Here is a 21,169-nt window from a genome sequence, read left to right on the forward strand (position 1 = left end):
ATATTTTATATAATTATCAAGTAAAACAAAGCTTCTTCATAGATTTTAGATGGTAAAAGGAGTTTAGCTCATAATGAGCATGATGATAAACATTAAGATTAATGATAATAACAAACACATGATTAAACTTGGAACAATCTAACCAAATGTAGATGAATCTTCCTTCATAATGATGATGATGATGGTTGAGGTGATGACCTCCAAGCCTTCAAACTCTTCACTAAACCTTCTATGTGAGTGTTAGTGTGTGTTTTTATAAGAGAGAATCGGATAGAAGTCTTTTCAAGGCACACCAAATGAGTGCAACATGAGCCACTATTTATAGGCAATTTGGATAGTGAGGCACGGCCCCGTGCCTTTTTAAGACATGTGCCAGATTTGTTTTGTCTTTTCTGTGACGTGGCCACGGCCCCGTGCTTCCTGAGGCACGCCCCTGTGCTTTTTAGTGACATGTGCTAATTCTTTTTGTCGTTTCTGGAAGGTAAGCATGGCCCCGTGCTTCCTGAGGCACGCCCCCGTGCTTTTTAGTGACATGTGCTAATTCTTTTTGTCGTTTCTGAAAGGTGAGCACGGCCCCGTGCTTCCAAAAGCACGACCCCTTGTTTCTTGAAAGCACAGCCCCGTGTTTCCAAAAGCACAGCCCCATGTTTCCTGAAAGCACAGCCCCATGTTTCCTGAAGCACAGCCCCATGTTTTGCTGTTTTCTTTGGTTTTTCTTTGGCTTTTCATTCGTTTCTTCGTTTGAGGCTTGGATTCACCTGAAAATACATTTTAAGATGATAAGTAGTTATTTTAACTATATTATACGATAGAAGTTGCAGTTTTTAGAGATTATTTGATGCTAAAAAGATGTATATTTTTATATACATCAAACATCCCCACACTTGAACCTTGCTTGTCCTCAAGCAAGCTACTTATAAATATTCTCTAAAAATAGCAAGTTTGGACAATAGCTTAAACATCCCCAAAAGAGTTCCAAGAAAATGGGAACAAAATAACCAACCTTAAATCATAGGAATATATGTAGTGATATATAAAAATGTGATTTTGTTTTTATGAGTTTCTGTTTATGCAAAACGTCACGTTCTCACAATGTTCACTCACACTCGGTTTTATATCTGATCATACCTGTGATGTATGTATGTGAACACTCTTAGTCAAAATGCAACCTTTGAAAAATAACGTTGTAGCAATTTCAAATCTCCACCTTTGTGAAGGGTTGCATAGATTAGAAGGTAATATGGGTTGGTTTTGAGTAGGGATTTGGTATTTTGTGGTGGTTCAAGGGTTTAGGTTAATGAGGATGAGGACGGTAAATACAACTTCTGCTGATTGTCAGGAGTCTTAAGATGTCTTCAACGATTAGCTCCTTTCTCCCGATTGCTTTTTTTTAACCTAGTGACTCTTTTAAGGTCAGATCGTCAAGACCAGTTTTGTTGAGGATGTAGATTAGTTCTTCCTCAATCCTTATCTGAACATAACTCCCAACTCTAATGGATCGTTCGGCTTTGAGCCTAATATCCCCCACCCTCATTAGTTCGGTATATTCATTCTGAGACTGAGTTTGACTTTTTCTACATCTTCCTTTGTGGGACCAGTTGCCGCAACCTAAGCATCGTTCGTATCTTTTCGCTCTTCTCTTCATTGCGTTTTTGAAAATTCCACAAAATGGTAGCCTTTGTTCGTCTTGGCGCCACTTTTCCCTCACCTCATTGCTAAAGAGAAAGATTATCTCCTAAGTTATGGAGGCAACCTAGGTTTTGTGTAGTGATGTAGCAAAGGAAATTGAAATCGAAATAATGCATTTCCAGTTCTTTAGGGTCTGCCGGTAAAAGACTAGTGTTGTATTTTAACGGTGAGAGGGATAAAGTGGAAAGGTTTTGGTTTAGGATTTTGGGTTTTGTAATTTGGGGAATGGTTTGAGAGGATTGTGACAATATTACCTTTTTCCTTATACAATGCTTCGTGCGGTCTTGAAATGAATAATTGCGACAAGTTCTAAATCACACGAAACATATGACTCACTCAATGCTTCTGAAAAAATATTTATATGGCATGAGGTTTATCTCACAGTAACGGAGGGATTAGGTATAAACGCCATATTTTGCATAAATTTTTCTCATTATTACAAAACTTCTTTTTACTTTTTCACTTTTTTGGTTATAGTAGATTTGTAGTTAGCTATTTGCAAAAAAATTCTCTTGGATTTTCTTTTGGTTTTGTCAAAAATAGTCTTTGTTTGTTACAAAAAATTTTGTTATTAGAGAATCTTATAATTAGTTGAGCAAGCAATTGGTCAAGTAATTCCCTTCCCCACACTTGAATCTCACATTGTCCTCAATGTGATAAGATTCATGGAAATATAAAAATTCTAATTGAGTATTATGGGTAAAATGGAGAGTTACTTCCCTACGGGTTAACGAAATTTTGACAGAGCGTCCCCTGTTTTTCGTCCGTTTTCCTATTTTTGTACATGTATAATCTAAAACTGCAAACATCCACAAATAACCAAGCATAAACTGCTGAAAATTGGGTATGGAATCATCCATCCCTTGCCCTATCGGGCTAAATTAGTACCTAGCATAATGTCTTTGGCAATCATGGCCATAATAATATCCAAACCAACACAAACACAAATAAACAAGTACGACGAAAAGTAAATTGTTCAAACACAAATAATAATAAGTTCATAAAATAACACCCACCCATGCCCGTGCCCAAGCCCAACTACCTGTGCCGTCAGTCATTAGTTACCTGTGTCCAGGTCACATGGATCCTTGTTCGTTTGTATTCAGCTTCTCTTCTTTTTCTCCGTCCGTCTTCCATAATCATTTCTGACTGGCTTTTCGGGTCCCAAACTTGATTGTACTTGTCACAAAATCTCCACACACCTGGGCTGATTTGCTGAACCATCTGCATGCTCTCACAGTAATCAAGGTTGAGAGCTATCGAGTCTGGGCTCGGGGTTCCTTCTGTGTCTGCACCATAGGCTCTGTAGAGGTTGTAGATCCTGGGACCACCAAAGATCGAGGTATTTCCTCGGGCAGTGGCATTTGACATGAAAAGCTTGCAGAATAGCATAGTGATATTGCATGGTATTTCGTTTTTCATGCAGTACAATGCCCAAAGATCCCTTAGGTTGACAACCCCTTCGCTGGTATGACTCAGCAAACGGTGAATGTACCTCATGAGTGGGTCACGCAGTGCTGTGCTCTTTGAAACGCTCGGCATATAGCTTGCTGTGCCATAACTCAACTGTTCCCAAGCTTCGTCCCTAATGGCAACCGCTTCAGCCTCGTCTTCATCACCTTCATCTGTAAAAGTCGTTTTGGCCTCGAACTAGATATCTGTGTCAGTTTCCTTGGTTGTGTAGATACCCAAATCGATTCCCAGTTGAGTGACAGAGGTTGTATGGCAAATACCCCCACATCAGAACTCTATTGCCTTGGTATCCCACATGTCGAACCTTTTCTTCTTCATGTTGAATGAGACTAGGAACTCCTTTGTAAGTTCGGTTACTGGATCCCCTGTCTGCTAAAAAACTTGTTTCCACGGTCTTGTGACGATGTTCTGGGAGCTCTCCCATTGGTTAACTTGTCTGAGGGTTTCTTCGCATGCACGGAAGTGAGCTTCAGGATATCTATTATTGAGATAGGTTAATCTTTTGTTTGCCGATCGGTCCTAAGTCCTCCGGTTTCCGAAGACTAGGAATGCATGAAACTCTTCCCCATACTCGGCCATCTGCAATTTAAACTTAAATTAGTCCAAATTCATAAAAAATTTCCAATTTGCTGAAACAGAGAGCAAAGCACGGTGGCGTGTTTTCAGAAGCACAGCCCCGTGCTGCTGCTTCTGGTTCAGTTTTCTTTGAAGTTTGACTTTTTGTTGACCACGACTCGGGTTGTTTTTGGGCACGGCTCGTGTTCCTAATACCGATTTCTAACTTACTTAGACTCGAACCTTCTTTTCTAACCAGTTACATCAATTGGGTTTAATGGTTTGTCGGGTGTTTATGCAAAGACCCAAAATCCGATTTGTTTCTTTCAATTAAACCCTAACCATTAATCATTCAACAATTTATTCATCACAATCAAGCATAATAACCCATACCCCTTTCGGGGTTTAACCCGATTTGGTCGATTTGAACAATTTTAGGGTTAATCTAAACCTAGAATGACGAATCTGAGTAATGCAATTGTTAAATTAACATACCTTAGGTTTAGAATCGAAGATTAGATGAAGAAATTAGCAAAATAGTTGAAGGTCGGCGGTTCTCGGTTCAGAATGCAGTGAAAAATAGGATTGGTGGTTGGAGAAAGTTATTTTGTTAAGTTAAAACTCGTAACAGCCCTGACACCAAAAACACGGCCCCGTGCTTTTGGAAGCATGGTACCGTGCTGTTTAGTGCAGACAGTACTGTTTTGTTTATTTTGTTTGTCGAGATTGGTTTGTTTTTACTGGGTTTTTATTTTTTGGTTACTTTAACATGGTAATTAAAAATCCTAGATTTCATTAAAACATAAAATTAAAGACATAATTAAAGATAGATGAAACGAAAAGTACAACAACAATTCTCGGGTCCTAACACATAGTACTAGAGGAAACAACTTAAACACGAAACAAAGTCAGAACTTCAACGGCTACCACCCCCGAACAAGTCCTGGATGTGTGGTGGTGCTCGTTTGGCTTCCAAAAGTTCGTCAAGCTTTTTGTTGAGCGTGACGAGTTCTCGGTTGAGAAAGTAAAGTTTGGAAGTCACATCTTTGTGGTGGCCATTCACAACATGGAAGTTCTCGAACCTGAGCAGGTCGACTTTGTTAATCAGCTCGACCACTCAAGCCTCGGTTTGCATGTTGCTCTCAACTTGGTCTCTTACGATGCATTGGAGTCTCATGATTTGTTCCTCAAGGAAGGAAGATTCATGTTGTTTCCCCTTCTTCACTAGTTTCCATTCAACCCGTTTTCCTTCCATTTAGGTAGTTTTTGTTTGGTGTGAATGGAATAGTGAATTTATGCATGCATTATATAGAGACTGGAAAGTTGAACATGGCACCGTGTTCTTGGAAGCACGGCCCCGTGCTGCTAAAAGAATAAATGTTTCTGAGTCAGAGAATTGTACGGAGTCAGCGCGTATCATGCTGAAGATTCTGGGTGACCACGTCCTAGTTCTTAGTAAAACACGGCCCGTGCTTTTTGTCACAGTGTATTTCTTTTTTTTAGTTTTCAACATGATTCACGATCCGGAATTTTTTATTTTTTATAACAGCATTTACAAGGCCTATTTTTGCGAAGGTCTTGGCCAGACCTTGTTTCCTTAAAGTCTTATTTAAAAAGTTTGGAGGGTTAGTACCTCCAAAACTTCTTTAAGTGGATCGTCGATGTATGGTTTTAATCGATGTCCATTGAATTTGAACTTTTGGCCGTTTGAACTTGAAATTTCGATGGTTCCATAGTCAAAAACTGTTTCAACTAAGTATGGACCTGTCCATCGGGATTTCAATTTTCCTGGGAAAAGACGTAAACGAGCGTTGTATAACAGTACACGATCGTCGGCTTGAAAATTTTTCTTTCCTTTTAAATGAGCGTCGTGTATGCGTTTAGTCTTCTCCTTGTAGGACTAGGAATTTTCATAGGCCATTGTTCTCAGCTCCTCGAGCTCACGAATTTGATCTTCCCGGTTTTCTCCGGCGGGCGTTAGATCACAATTCACTGCTCTGAGAGCCCAATAAGCTTTGTGTTTTAATTCTACTGGTAGATGGCATGCCTTCCCGTAAACGAGCTTGAAGGATTTCGTTCCTATGGGAGTTTTGTAGGCCGTCCTGAGGGCCCACAATGCGTCATCTAACTTTTTTGCCCAATTTTTGCGATTCAACCCCACACTTCTTTCCAAAATTCTCTTAATTCCTTGGTTTGAGACCTCCACCTGCCCACTGGTCTGTGGGTGATATGGTGTTGCTAGTCGGTGGCGAACCCCATATCGTGCTAAGACCTTGTCCATCAGGGTGTTACAAAAGTGAGTACATCTGTCGCTGATGAGGGCTTTTGGAGTACCGAATCTTGAGAATAACTTTTTCAAAAATCGTACAACTACTCGAGCATCGTTGGTGGGAAGAGCTTGTACCTCCACCCATTTGGACACGTAGTCGACTGCTACAAGGATGTGTTTATTTCCGAATGAGTTAGGAAATGGCCCTATGAAATCTATCCCTCATACATCAAAGATTTCACAAATTTGAATGCCTTTTTGAGCCATCTCATTTTTCGATGAGATGTTCCCGGCTCTTTGACAAGCATCGCATGCTTGGATCAAAGCATGTGTATCTTTGTATATAGTGGGCCAGAAAAATCCTACATCAAACACTTTCCTAACCGTGGTGACAGTACCGTGGTGTCCGCCTGTTGGTCCTTCATGGCAGTGTTTGAGAATGTCTAAGGCCTCCTTGCCTGCTACGCACCTACGAATGACTTGATCCGCACCTATCCTAAACACATATGGATCTTCCCAGAAGTAAAACTTAAGGTTGGAGAAAAATTTCTTCCGTTGTTGGTGGGTAAGTTCTTTTCTGAGGATCCTACAAGCTAAGTAATTAACGAAGTCGGCATACCAAGGACTTTCGCCTTTTTCCTCTATCACTTCTTGAATGTGCATGAGAACTTCATGTGGGAAATTATCATTGATAATTTCCTTGTGAAGTTCTTTGGAAGTTGGACATTCTAAACGTGAAAGATGGTCTGCGGCTACATTTTCTGCTCCCTTCTTGTCTTTAACTTTGATGTCGAATTCTTGGAGTAGTAGGATCCATCAGACGAGTCTAGGTTTGGCATCTTGCTTGTTGAATAGGTATCGTATTGCGGCATAATCGGTGTAAACTATGTTTTGGAAAGAACTAAGTAGGATCTAAATTTTTCAAAGGAAAATACTACGGCTAGTAATTCTTTTTCAGTTGTGGTATAATTTTCTTGTGCGTCGTTAAGAGTTTTACTAGCGTAGTAGATTGGGTGAAAGTGTTTTTCTTTGCGTTGTCCGAGTACGGCTCCAACTGCAGAGTCACTTGCATCGCACATGATTTCGAATGGAAGGGTCCAGTCGGGTGTGTTCATGATTGGTGCGTTGACAAGTTTGTCTTTCAGTATATTGAATGACTCAACACATTCCTCATAGAAGACGAATGGTGCGTCTTTCTCTAGAAGTTTGGTCATAGGTCTTGAAATTTTTGAAAAGACTTTTATGAAGTGGCAGTAGAAACCGGCGTGACCTAGAAAACTTCTAATTGCTTTGACTGAAGTCGGTGGTGGGAGTTTGGATATGGTTTCTATTTTGGCCCTATCGACTTCTAGTCCGTTTTGAGAAATCTTGTGACCTAGGTCAATGCCTTCCTTTACCATAAAGTGGCATTTTTCCCAGTTGAGCACTAGATTTACCTCTTCACACCTAGCAAGCATTTTGTCTAGGTTTTTCAGACAATGATCAAAGGAGTCTCCAAAGACTGAGAAGTCGTCCATGAAAACTTCAATAGAGTTTTCGATCATTTCATGAATGATGGCCACCATGCAGCGTTGGAAGGTGGCTGGAGCATTACATAATCCAAATGGCATTCTTCGGTAGGCGAAGGTTCCGTATGGACAAGTGAAAGTGGTTTTCTCCTGATCTTCAGGAGCGATGAGAATTTGAAAGTATCCGGAGAATCCATCAAGAAAACAGTAGAACATTTTTCCCGATAATCGCTCAAGCATTTGATCGATAAAAGGAAGTGGAAAATGATCTTTTCTTGTGGCATCATTAAGCTTCCGGTAGTCAATGCAAACTCGCCAGCCTGTGATGGTTCTCATCGGTATTAGCTCGTCCTACTCGTTCATTACAACTGTCATTCCTCCCTTCTTGGGTACTACTTGAACGGGACCAACCCAAGGTGAATCCGAGATCGGGTAGATTAATCCGGCATCAAGCAGTTTGATTACTTCCTTCTTCACCACATCTTGCATGTTGGGATTGAGACGTCTTTGATGTTGGGCCCCGGGTTTGTATTCTTCTTCCATGAGAATTTTGTGAGTACAAAAGGAGGGACTGATGCCCTTGATATCCATGATCTTCCATGCGATGGCCTTCTTATGGTTTTTGAGAACCTTAAGAAGTCGTCTTTCTCTTCTTTGGAAAGGTGAGATGAAATAATTACTGGGAGTTGAGAATCTTTTTCTAGGAAGGCGTATTCGAGATGTTTTGGTAGTTCTTTTAACTCTAAGGCTGGTGGTTCTTCGATTGATGGTTTTGATTTTTCATTGTTCTCGGTGATCTCACATACTATTTCTGATGTTTCTTGATTGTTGTTGATAGCATTGAGATTTTCGTTATCTAAGATAGGTTTGGTGATGGTTTCGGTTAAGATTTGTGTTTCCATCCTGCTAGTGATGGAGGAATCTCGCAGATAGCAACTCATGATAGAATCTATGATGTCGATACAGTATAATGCGTCATCGTGATGTTGCGGATATTGCATAGATTTTTCTATGTCAAAAGTGATTGCCTCGTCATTTACCCTGAGAGTGAGTTTGCCGGTGCAAACATCAATAATAGCCTTTGCAGTGGCTAAGAAGGGTCTTCCTAAAATCAGAGGTACACTTTTGTCTTCCTCCATGTCTAGAATCTCAAAATCTACTGGGAAAACAAACTTATCAATTTTGAAAGCATGTTTTCAACAATGCCCGAAGGGTATTTGACAGATCGGTCTGCTAACTGAATGCTAATGCGGGTGGGCTTTGGTTCTCCTATCCCTAGTTTTGCAAAAACCGCATAAGGCATTAAGTTAATACTAGCTCCTAGGTCAGCCAGGGCATTGCTAACAGACAAATTCCTATGAGACAAGGGATAGTAAAGCTCCCTGGATCGGTCATTTTCGGCGGCAGCTTGCTTTGGAGGACAGCTGAGCATTCTTTACTCAAGGTGACGTGCGAGAGCTCCTCCAGCTTCCTTTTGTTGGTCAGCACTTCTTTGAGAAACTTTGCATATGTCGGCATTTGAGCAATGGCTTCGACGAAAGGGATGTTGATGTGGAGTTGTTTGAAGAGTTCTAAAAACTTCCCGTACTGAGCTTCCAATCTCTCCTTTTTCAGCCGTCCAGGGTATGGAATAGGTGGAACATAAGTTCGGACTGGTTCCTTGGGTTGTACGGTGCCTGTTGGGATCAGTCTTTCCTGCGTTTTATCAGGGGATTCCTTTTCCATAACTGGTTCTAAAGTTGGTGAGGCAACAGTGGTTGTGCCACTTCTTAATGTAACAGCGTTGGCTGCTGCATTTGGGTTTGTTATAGTGTTGCCTGGAAGAGCGACGGGTGGTCTTACTAGACTACACCACGTATTTTATATAATTATCAAGTAAAACAAAGCGTCTTCATAGATTTTAGATAGTAAAAGGAGTTTAGCTCATAATGAGCATGATGATAAACATTAAGATGAATGATAATAACAAATACAAGATTAAACTTGGAACAATCTAACCAAATGTAGATGAATCTTCCTTCTTAATTATGATGATGATGATGGATGATGATGATGGTTGATGGTGATGACCTCCAAGCCGTCAAATTCTTCACTAAACCTTCTACGTGAGTGTTAGTGTGTGTTTTTATAAGAGAGAATCGGATAGAAGTCTTTTCAAGGCACACCAAATAAGTGCAACATGAGCCACTATTTATAGACAATCTGGATAGTGAGGCACGGCCCCGTGCTTGATGAGCACACCCCCGTGGATTTTTAAGACATGTGCCAGATTTGTTTTGTCTTTTCTGTGACGTGGCCATAGCCCCGTGCTTCCTGAGGAACGCCCCCGTGCTTTTTAGTGACATGTGATAATTCTTTTTGTCGTTTCTGGAGGTAAGAACGGCCCCGTGCTTCCTGAGGCATGCCCCCCGTGCTTTTCAGTGACATGTGCTAATTCTTTTTTTCGTTTTTGAAAGGTGAGCACGGCCCGTGCTTCCAAAAGAACGGCCCCGTGTTTTCTGAAAGCACAGCCCCGTGTTTCCAAAAGCACAGCCCCATGTTTCCTGAAAGCACAGCCCCATGTTTCCTGACGCACAGCCCCATGTTTTCTGAAGCACAGCCCCATGTTTTGCTGTTTTCTTTGGTTTTTCTTTGGCTTTTCATTCGTTTCTTCGTTTGAGGCTTGGATTCACCTGAAAATACATTTTAACATGATAAGTAGTTATTTTAACTATATTATACGATAGAAGTTGCAGTTTTTAGAGATTATTTGATGCTAAAAAGATGTATATTTTTATATACATCAGTTCCCCTATAGGATGTATATTAGTGATGGGGATTAGGGTTCTTGAGAAACCAAATAATATATATATATATATATATATATATATATATATATATATATATATATAGAGGGTCACGAATTCTTATGTAAGATTTAGGGTTATATTGTATGATGTTAATTAGCCTCTCCATATATTTATATATACACCCAAGGGGAAACCCTTGATTAGCAAGAAAGATTAATTTGGTCCATCAACAATTACCTAGCTAATAATAATAAGGTATGATTAATTAATTTTGATCTATTAAAATATAAATGATCATGAGGGCCATACATAAATATATATCCATATATTATTCTTACAGTCCCATCATCGAATCTCAAGCCTCACATCCCATAGCACAGTAGTACTTATGCCACTAATGGCACACCACCGGAACATATGAACCATTCATTGTACGTCTGTACTCACACACAACCAACATAAGAACAACCACAAAGACCATGTCAGCCATCGATGATTGTACAAAGCAAGGAGAAACAGCTAGGTTGGTAGAAAGGTTTATTCTGCCGCCTCCAAATTGTCATTCAGTCCAACTGTTGCTTAGTACAATCATTGGATGGCTGACGAGGTGTCCGTGGTTATTGTTATGCTGGTTGTGGCCGACTAAAGACAATAGTGCATGAATTACGGAGTTGTGCGGTGGGCATAAGGAACTAATGTTCTTGGGGATATTAGGATTTAGGCTCATGATCGGACGATAGGACACACTAATAATTGTAAGACGATGTTGAAAACACCTGCGCTGGGATATGAAAAAAGATTGGAAAATAAATTAACCTAATCGATCGGCATCGTGGACGGGATGAAGAGGAGTACTTTAAGGTCGTGTGTGGTGGGCCGGTGAGGGAGGCAAAAATATATAACTGTAACACCCCGTAACCGCAGCGGAAACGTAAACGGGATGCAACAGACACCTCTGATATCAACCACATTGTTTATAAAGAAAACTGAATACGTTAATATACTTCAAATTACATTATCTTGTATTTCATTACCGTCTAGGTGATACACACATCATACAATACGATACATAATTCTATTTGTTATAATGTATCCTAATATCCTGCACGCAAATCTTACACACATCAAGCACTTAGCACGTAAGCAATCACTTCATCTTAATTGTACCTGAAAAGCATGTGAGAAAACGGGTCAACTACGAATAGTTGGTGAGTTTCACAATTTGAGTAAACCATGATAAATCCATATCAAAATATAATATTATCTGGGGACACTGTTAACCCAATACTGTACTCATTCCGGGGGCAATGTTAACCCAGAATTACGATGTAATTATGCTGAGCCCACAAGTGAAACCTCTGACTATCACACACAACCCCCGTGGCATATCCCCCGCCCACGGACCCGTGGCATATCCCCCGCCCACGAACCCGTGGCATATCCCCCGCCCACGGAACTGCCTCAAACCGTTATGTCTAACATTACATAGCAAAATAAATAACAACAAAATAGACATGTGCAACTGGCTGGGAAACATCAGCAAATCCATGCCGGACCAGTTGGGTTTGTCAGACCAATAGTACTATCCACACTCTACCGGCTTTCAGTTAATCACTCGTGTTCCGGGGCCTTAGAATGTTAGCAACTCAAACAATTACCATCTTAGTACATTTCCGTACGATTCCCTTACAATAAAATATATATAAATCCACGCAAATCCATGCGTTCAGTATGTATTTAAACATTTCAGTAATAACATGCTTCCGCCCCGAGAAACTATTTAAAACAATTCAGAAAAAGGGGCTCGTGAAACTCACCTTAGGACATGCAAGCAGGTAACAACAATCATTATCAATTAACACGTCCAATCTGTAATATGATCCCTACGATCGTTATTATACGCTCATTATTAATATAACTTTAACCAGTTAACCGGTACATCTGGGGACACTGTTAACCCAGTACTGTACCCGTTCTGGGGGCAATGTTAACCCAGAAACACTTCTCCGGACTCAGATTGTGATATAGTTTAGAGTTCCATGGTCACAATTACTATTAGTCGTTTTTCTCGTTTTGCGTGCCTAGCACGGTTATCCGTTTTACGTTTCAAAAATGAGTTTTGTCACACACGACCCGAAAGTAGTTGTTGACTGATAATTTAATTAGAGATGTGAAATTATAGCTCGGTTTAGACGCCCCGATTGGCCGCGGGACCCGTTTCCGTCTTTAGCGTACCGGAAACTGTTAAATCGGTTAAAAATACCCAAATCATCCGAATTATTTTCGGATGATTCATTTTTACTTGTTTAACTCAATTATAAGAAAATAGTTCATTTTTAGGGTTTTTATACACCAGTCAGTTCGTTTAGACGAACTTTACCGGTTTACGCGTTTTAAACTTTAAAAGTTTGTTTTTGCACAATTAATTATCCGTTTTGTCTCGGATCTTGAAATTTTGTACAAATCACTTTTTGACAGTGGGGAATTTTATAAAAATATTTCCAAAATTAATTTCTATATTTAAAATTTATTTATCTATTTTTAAACACCATTTAAACACTAAATATGTCGTAAATACCAAACGATCTTAGAAAAATCCAAAATTTTTCCTGGATGTCCCCTGCCATCCACATAGTCCCCTGTAATTTTTCCAGAACCAAAATCTCATTTTACATGCCATTTTCACTAAAACCGAGCTAGTAAACCCTAGAACTCGTTTAACAGAAAAGCCTACTTATACTTCTCCAACTGACCTAAAATTTTGTATGTGACTTATACATGATATAAAAAGCTTATCTGCAATTTTCCAGAATTTTTCATGATATTTAACTATTTTTCACCATTTTTGCCCAAAACCGAGCATTAAATTCACCAAATATTCATCCTTTATCCAAAAATTACCAAAAATTCACAGAATTCATATTTTCATATATAGAACATCCCTATAAAATTTCATGACCCAACTCTAAACACACCACAATCTGTCCAAAAACTCCAAAACCGAACATAACCGAATATACCTTTCGTTTTCCGACACTACAAGCTACAAACTCGTCTTTCCGCCTTATCTACCACTAAACACAGAGCCTACAAACAACATACCACAATACCAAGCAAGTTACACTCACGATCAAGCCTCTTACACTATAGTTTCGGTAATGATTCAAAAACAAAGATTTAACCGTAAAAATTCGTTTTTGATTCGTTTAACTCCTTTCTTGGACCAAGATCCTTTGTATAACCCGTATACATCACTTGATCATGCAAGAATCGGTTTTCATCATTGAAACCTCATTTTCTTGCAAACTAACTAAAGAAACGAAGACGAACACGTGAATAACTCGATCATTACCTTGTTTTCCTTGCTAGAACTCTCGGTTTTTGGATGAAATTGTTGAGAGAAAATGAAGATTGTTAAAATGTTTTGATGAAAAAAGAAATAAGGGCTTGGGGTAACACCCCTAAGTCCGATCGGGATTTTGAGAGGGTGGGGTGGGACCCACCTTTTCATTCTAGGCCACATGTTTGGATTCTCGTAATCCGGATAATGTTTTGGATAATCTGGTTCAGTTCGTTTTTCGGTTAAATGTCTAATTCGGCTTAAAACAAGGCTAAAACGGTCGTTTTTCGGCTAAAAATGAAATTTATATAAAACCACTTTAAAAAACTTAAACCATGACTTCCATTAACTTAAAATACCATGTTATTAATAATTGCGCATCTTTTTCGGCTTGATCGATTGTCTCTTGCTCGGTTTGGTATTAAAGGTTTCGTTTAACGTACCGACGTACCATTAAATCGAAAATTCTTTTTCTGTGCCGTACTTTACTTATCCCGAAGCATTAATGCTTCATAGAATCACTAAATATTATAGATATCATCCATAATTGAACCCTCGATTCGTTCGGGTTTCAATAACTATCGATCGATTGATCGCATATTCAATACGATGAATTATATATTCACGTACAATCAATACGGTGGACCATGTATTCTCGCATATTTACTATGGTAATTCATGTATCCGACATTAAATATGACGTAACTATTGTCTACCGGTTAGGGTATTACGGGTTTCGTCGGAATCGTTACATTCTCCCCCCGTTAAGAAATTTCGTCCTCGAAATTTTACACGCCCACTATCCCCTTTCGAGAGAAAGGTGGGGGGGTTTTTCCTTCAGAATTCACCCTCGCGTTACCAGGTATAATCTGGTCCTCGCTGTGAATTCCACTTAATATTAATCAATAAAGCTTGGTGTGTCCAAACTGTTTAATTTTCCCGTCTACTAACTCTACTGAATTATTTATGATATCAGGCATGTCTTCCATGAGTACCTCCATTACTGGTACTTCCGTTGCCTCGTCGCATAGGTACTTTTCAATCCGTATACATGGCAAAACATCATGTATAGCACTTAGCCCCTGGAGTACTTTAATCGATAAACTAAATGACCAATCTTGGAGATAGTCTCATGAGGTCCAATATATTAAGGAGCTATTTTTGGTTTTGCCAAACCTCAGATCACCTCTCTAAGGTGATGCCTTAAAATACCTTGTCACCTCTTTCCAGCGACAATGGTTTCCTTTGAATGTTGGCATAAATCCTTTGCCAATCTCGCGCTGCTTTCAACATATCTTAATTATTATAGATCCTATTGGTTGTTTCTTGAATCAATTCAAATCTTATGGCTTGAGTGACGCCCATTTTCAATTCAACAAATTGGTGATAATTACTTCACCCACAGAAAGCTTCAAGCTCTCGATGCTTCCTTCCCCGCCTTCCAATAATGGAAGTAGAATGACTATTTCGATCTGAGATAATTGAAAATGGTACTCCACGACGAGATACCATTTCACCATCATGAATTTGGGCGAGAATTCATTGTGGTAATCGTCATGGATTGGGATGAAATGCGAGGATTGGTTAATCGATCCGAGATTACCCAAATTTTCATCATGCCTTTGATATATCTTGGGAATTTGCGTCCGGAAATCCATTGTAATTTATTCCCACTATCATTGGCGAATTTTCTGTCGTTGTGGCGTTCCCTAGGGTTTTCGGTGTGCAGCCTCATCTCTTGCATAACTTGAATATTCACCAACATACGAAACCATATCTTTCTCCAACTCGGTCATTAATAAAATCCTTTCAGATATTCGTATCATTAATAGTTTAATCCGATTCCGGATGTATGAATATTTCGATCTATGCGCTTCGTCCATGATTAAATCATGAAGGTCATGGAGGGTCGGGATCCAAACCCGATTTTTGAAGTAGAGAATTTCGTCCACGCGCTGTTCGAAATTCTTCTCATTGCCGTAAAGTCCCTCCTTTTTCCAATTGTTCCTCTTTCAACGCCTCACGTTGAGCGACTCGAATCAGGTCCGAAAGGTTCGACTGGACTATCATCCCTAGCGCTTTCACTCGCAATGGCTTAACCCGATCTTTCCTACTCAAGGCATCGGCTACGACGTTAGCCTTGCCGGGGTGATAACGGATGTCACAGTCATAATCGTTTAACAACTCGACCCATCTTCGTTGCCTCATATTCAGTTCTTTCTGATCGAATATGTGCTGCAAACTTTTATGATCGGTGAAGATGGTGCACTTCGTACCGTAGAGATAATGTCTCCAGATTTTAAGTGCGAAGATAACCGCTCCCAGTTTTAAGTCGTGAGTAGTGTAATTTTTCTCGTGTACTTTTAACTGTCGGGAAGCATAGGCTATAACCTTATTATACTGCGTCAACACGCATCCTAACCCTTTACGCGATGCGTCACAATACGCGACAAAACCATCGTCTCCATCGGGGAGACTTAAAATCGGCGCTTGGCACTAATTTAATGGTTTCTATCTTATTTGGATCTATGTGAAATCCTTGTTGCTTTACAACATAACCAAGGGATTATGCTTTCTGTATTAAAAATCACCTTTCGAAAACTTCGCGTATAACTCCTCTTGCTTTAACACTTCCACCATTTTCCTTATACGTCGTTCGTGCTCTTTCTTACGTTGCAAATATATCAAAATATCATCAATGGATGCTATGACAAATTTGTCAAAACAAAGTTTACAGACTCGGTTCATGAGTTCCATGAACACTGCCGGCACACTTGTTAGCCCGAACGGCACAAATAAGAATTCATAATGGCCGTAACGAGTCCGAAACGCTGTTGTTGCAACGTCCTCCTCTTAGATTTTTCATTTGGTGATAACTATATCTAAGATCAATTTTTTTTTTTAAAATAAATCGCCCCTTGCAGTTGGTTAAATAGATCATTCACTTCGAGGAAGTGAATACCTATTCTTGATCGTCACTTTATTCAATTCTCCCTAATCAATACATACCCTAACATTTCCGTCCTTCATTTCCCAACTAACACTGGTGCACCCCATGGTGACTAACTAGGTCGTATAAAACCTTATCCAATAATTCTTGCACTTCTGTTGGTGCAAGTCGGTAAGATGCTTTAGCAACAAGGCCAGCTTGAGGCATTAAATCGATTCTAAATTCGACCTGTCGGGTTGGCGGTAATCCAGGAAGTTCTTCTGGGAAAACTTGTGGAAATTCGCGTACCATCGGGATATCTTCTATATGTTTTCTTTTAAATACTTTGGCTATCGCGTTTGTTAAATACACCACGTCTTCTTGTCGTAAATATTATAACATCTCAAGATGAGATTAGAGTGGTAACATAATACCGTACACTTTTCTCTGTATCTAATCGCTTCATCGTCCGAAGGAGAGCTTCTAATCATCTTCTTTTAATATTTGATTTCAGCTTCATGTTGAATTAGCCAATCCATGTTAGCTGTTACGTCAAAACTTCTTAACTTTACTTGTCGTAGGTCAATAAGGAAAGGTTAATCGTTCAGAATAATAGGACAATTCCGAACAATTTAGTTAACCATTAGGGATTTACCGTTAGCGATTCTACCGTATGGGGTTCTATAGTCTCACTAATCGGTATCTTTCCAAATGATAGGAGGTTAGCAGGAACTAACTTCTATCGACGACCGTAAAAATATCGCTGAAGCCCATTGATTTAAAACTACAACGTACTTAATACCACCTTTGGATCATGACGTGCTTTATTCGAATTACTCACAAAAGCACGGCTCCTTGCTTGATCCGAGGTTGATGCTTGTCTTGAGGTTCGTCTTCCAACGACACCTTGGTTCAACTTTGGGCAATTTCTCTTGAAACGTTCTGTACTGCCACATTCATAGCAAGTACAACTGTTTGGCGTAATTTGATTTCTTTGGATGGATTGTTATTGAGGTTGTTGGGTTCGGTGTGGTTGTACACGAATGGGTTGGGGTTGCCGGTTCACATGGCTTAAATTGGTTCTACAATTAGGGCATTACGTCATCTTTACCACACCTGTGGCCTACTATCACTCGACATTCTTCTTCCTGCCGATAACCATATTTTCCACATTTAAGGAAGGACCCTTCATGCGGTTCATGTTTTCACACCAGAACTAGTCTTGGTATAATTCTGGGTTGTAGGACATACCTACTTATTCAAAAGTCTATCTTGCACTATACCTTTATCATTTCTCTTCTTTAATACTCGACGTCTCACCTAACGTCCTTCCAGTTCGCTTCCCATAGAGTCAAATATATCAATGCTGGCTTGTGACACAACCCTTCCAAAGGTTGTATATTTTACAGGATTGACTATACTTCTTATCGATGGAGTTAGTCCCCAATATTGCGCTCACTTCGCTTAGTTTCAGGAGTAATTAGCCATGTTACCAGACATGACAATTCCTTCAAACGATTAGCGTTTTCTAAGTGATCAGCACACAACATTTCTATCTTCCATAACTCAGTTTCCAATCTCTGAACTTAATTATTCGAATAAAAGTGCTCTAGCACAAGAATTTTAAATTTTGACCATCTCATCTGAGTAATAATTTTCTAACTATAATTTTTGTACCATCGTGTTCCATCACGATACAACATAATCTACCAACATATCTGTAGCATATTTCACTACACAATGTTCTAGACTCTTACCAATATCCTTAACCATTTCGATCTTTTCTATCCACTCGCTAATCCATTCCTCCCTTTACCATCAGTAAACTATTAATAGTTTCCTTAACACAACCAACAAACATATCCTTATACCGGGTCTAATTCATTACGACTACTATTCATGTTTAGTTTATAACTAATACTTGTAGTCATAATAGTATTCGGTGGGACAATATCACTCTTAGTAATAACACTAAGAATTGAAATATTCATAATCATGTGATTGCTCGATCTATAAGTCTGCGATCACATTTGCATCAACACTAGCAGTGATCTGTGATACGACATTCGGTATCATCATCTGCTATCTTTGCGCAATCAACTGAATCATATCAATCTCCATCATTGGAGTTACTCTTTTATGTCATTTTGCCGTACTCATCCCGTACGCAGTAATCAATACTAATCTCACTGTATAACTCGTTACCAGTTCAATCATAACAGCAGGTACACATACACACCAAATATTATCATACATATTACACATACCAGTATCTAGTATATATGTCCCACAAGTATAATAACATATGGACTTAACCTGACGTCGGTTAACGTTTAAATATGTTTCATAACCCTTGTCACCAACCGACATATAGATCTTTCTCAACAAAGATTAATGTTTAATATACTTGATTTCAGTATCCTTCTGCATGTCAGCATAACCGATACATGCTCACCGTGCTCACCAAACGATTACGTACCACGGAGTTATAATATCCGTGTCCATTTGTATATTCGGCATACACGGTATACCACCTACGAACGAACAACCAACTATGCTTTAATGGTTCCCACACCTCTTTGTGTATAGGTAATCATTCTATTCGAGTATACATGGGTATAGGCATCTAACGGATGTAAGGTTAACATAGGGAGTTGCAAGGTTCAAGGTAATCACGCAACATGGGTTGCCTTCAAATATTATCACTTACTATTATGGGAAACTCTATCGCTTGCTCATTCAATGTCCTCCGGCGTTCAAGGTTCGCTAAAATCGGTAATTCTCGATCTGCAGGTGGTATGACTCATATGTTTGAGAGTGAGAAATACATATATATATTTCTATATATTATTTTTATCTGCTCATTTATTATCAAATTTTTTTTTTAAACGGAATAAGAATAGGTTCACGTACAGGTCCGTCCGTACGTGAGGGTCGTCGGTTCGGGTGAACATAGGGGGTTATTAAGATATACGGTACCGGTGTTGGTAGGGTAAGGGATTTATCAATTTTGGTTGGGAGTGACGCTTACTAGATATTTCTGGTTAATGTCAAACGGAAGATCTAACTTGGTACTATCATAACTATGGCCCGATAAGTCAGACTCATTATCAACCGATGCTCTAGAAATTTCAGCATCCTCTAGACTTTTATTATTTCATCCCCCGGTTCCTTATCCGGGTCCCATTTCTCAATACTTGTACCCACAAGATATGCACATATATATATATATATACACATTAGCACGCATAAATAATATTATATACTTTACACATATGTTGCCATTTTTACCTATTAATGTTCCCCGTGACTTCCCCTGAATTCCCTCGTGCGGACAAGTCTGTTATTATGTTCCGGACCATAATAACTCACTTGTCCATCCAAGTTCATCCAGATCCCGTCACTATATATTATTAGTTGATATTCAGATCCTATAATACTTGAGCTACTGGTTATATTTTAGGTATCATTTAAAGACATCCTAATTCATTATAACCAATGGCTCTTATACCAACTTCTGTAACACCCCGTAACCGCAGCGGAAACGTAAACGGGATGCAACAGACACCTCTGATATCAACCACATTGTTTATAAAGAAAACTGAATACATTAATATACTTCAAATTACATTATCTTGTATTTCATTACCGTCTAGGTGATACACACATCATACAATACGATACATAATTCTATTTGTTATAATGTATCCTAGTATCCTGCAAGCAAATCTTACACACATCAAGCACTTAGCACATAAGCAATCACTTCATCTTAATTGTACCTGAAAAGCATGTGAGAAAACGGGTCAACTACGAATAGTTGGTGAGTTTCACAATTTGAGTAAACCATGATAAATCCATATCAAAATATAATATTATCTGGGGACACTGTTAACCCAGTACTTTACTCATTCCGGGGGCAATGTTAACCCAGAATTACGATGTAATTATGCTGAGCCTACAAGTGAAACCCCTGACTATCACACACAACCCCCGTGGCATATCCCCCGCCCACGGACCCGTGGCATATCCCCCGCCCACGGAACTGCCCAAAACCGCTATGTCTAAAATTACATAGCAAAATAAATAACAAAAAATAGACATGTGCAACTGGCTGGGAAACATCAGCAAATCCATGCCGGACCAGTTGGGTTTGTCAGACCAATAGTACTATCCACACTCTACCGGATTTCAGTTAATCACTCGTGTTCCAGGGCCTTAGAATGTTAGCAACTCAGACAATTACCATCTTAGTACATTTCCGTACGATTCCCGTACAATAAAATATATATAAATCCACGCAAATCCATGCGTTCAGTATGTATTTAAACATTTCAGTAATAACATGCTTCCGCCCTGAGAAACTATTTAAAACAATTCAGAAAAAGGGGCTCGTGAAACTCACCTTAGCACATGCAAGCAGGTAACAACAATCATTATCAATTAACACGTCCAATCTGTAATATGATCCCTACGATCGTTATTATACGCTCATTATTAATATAACTTTAACCAGTTAACCGGTACATCTGGGGACACTGTTAACCCAGTACTGTACCCGTTCTGGGGGCAATGTTAACCCAGAAACACTTCTCCGGACTCAGATTGTGATATAGT

The sequence above is a fragment of the Bidens hawaiensis genome, unplaced genomic scaffold (genome assembly GCF_021521415.1).
Source record: "Bidens hawaiensis isolate Kalapana, Puna unplaced genomic scaffold, B.hawaiensis_p1.1 tig00030181_1, whole genome shotgun sequence".
In the NCBI taxonomy this organism is placed as follows: Eukaryota; Viridiplantae; Streptophyta; class Magnoliopsida; order Asterales; family Asteraceae; genus Bidens; species Bidens hawaiensis.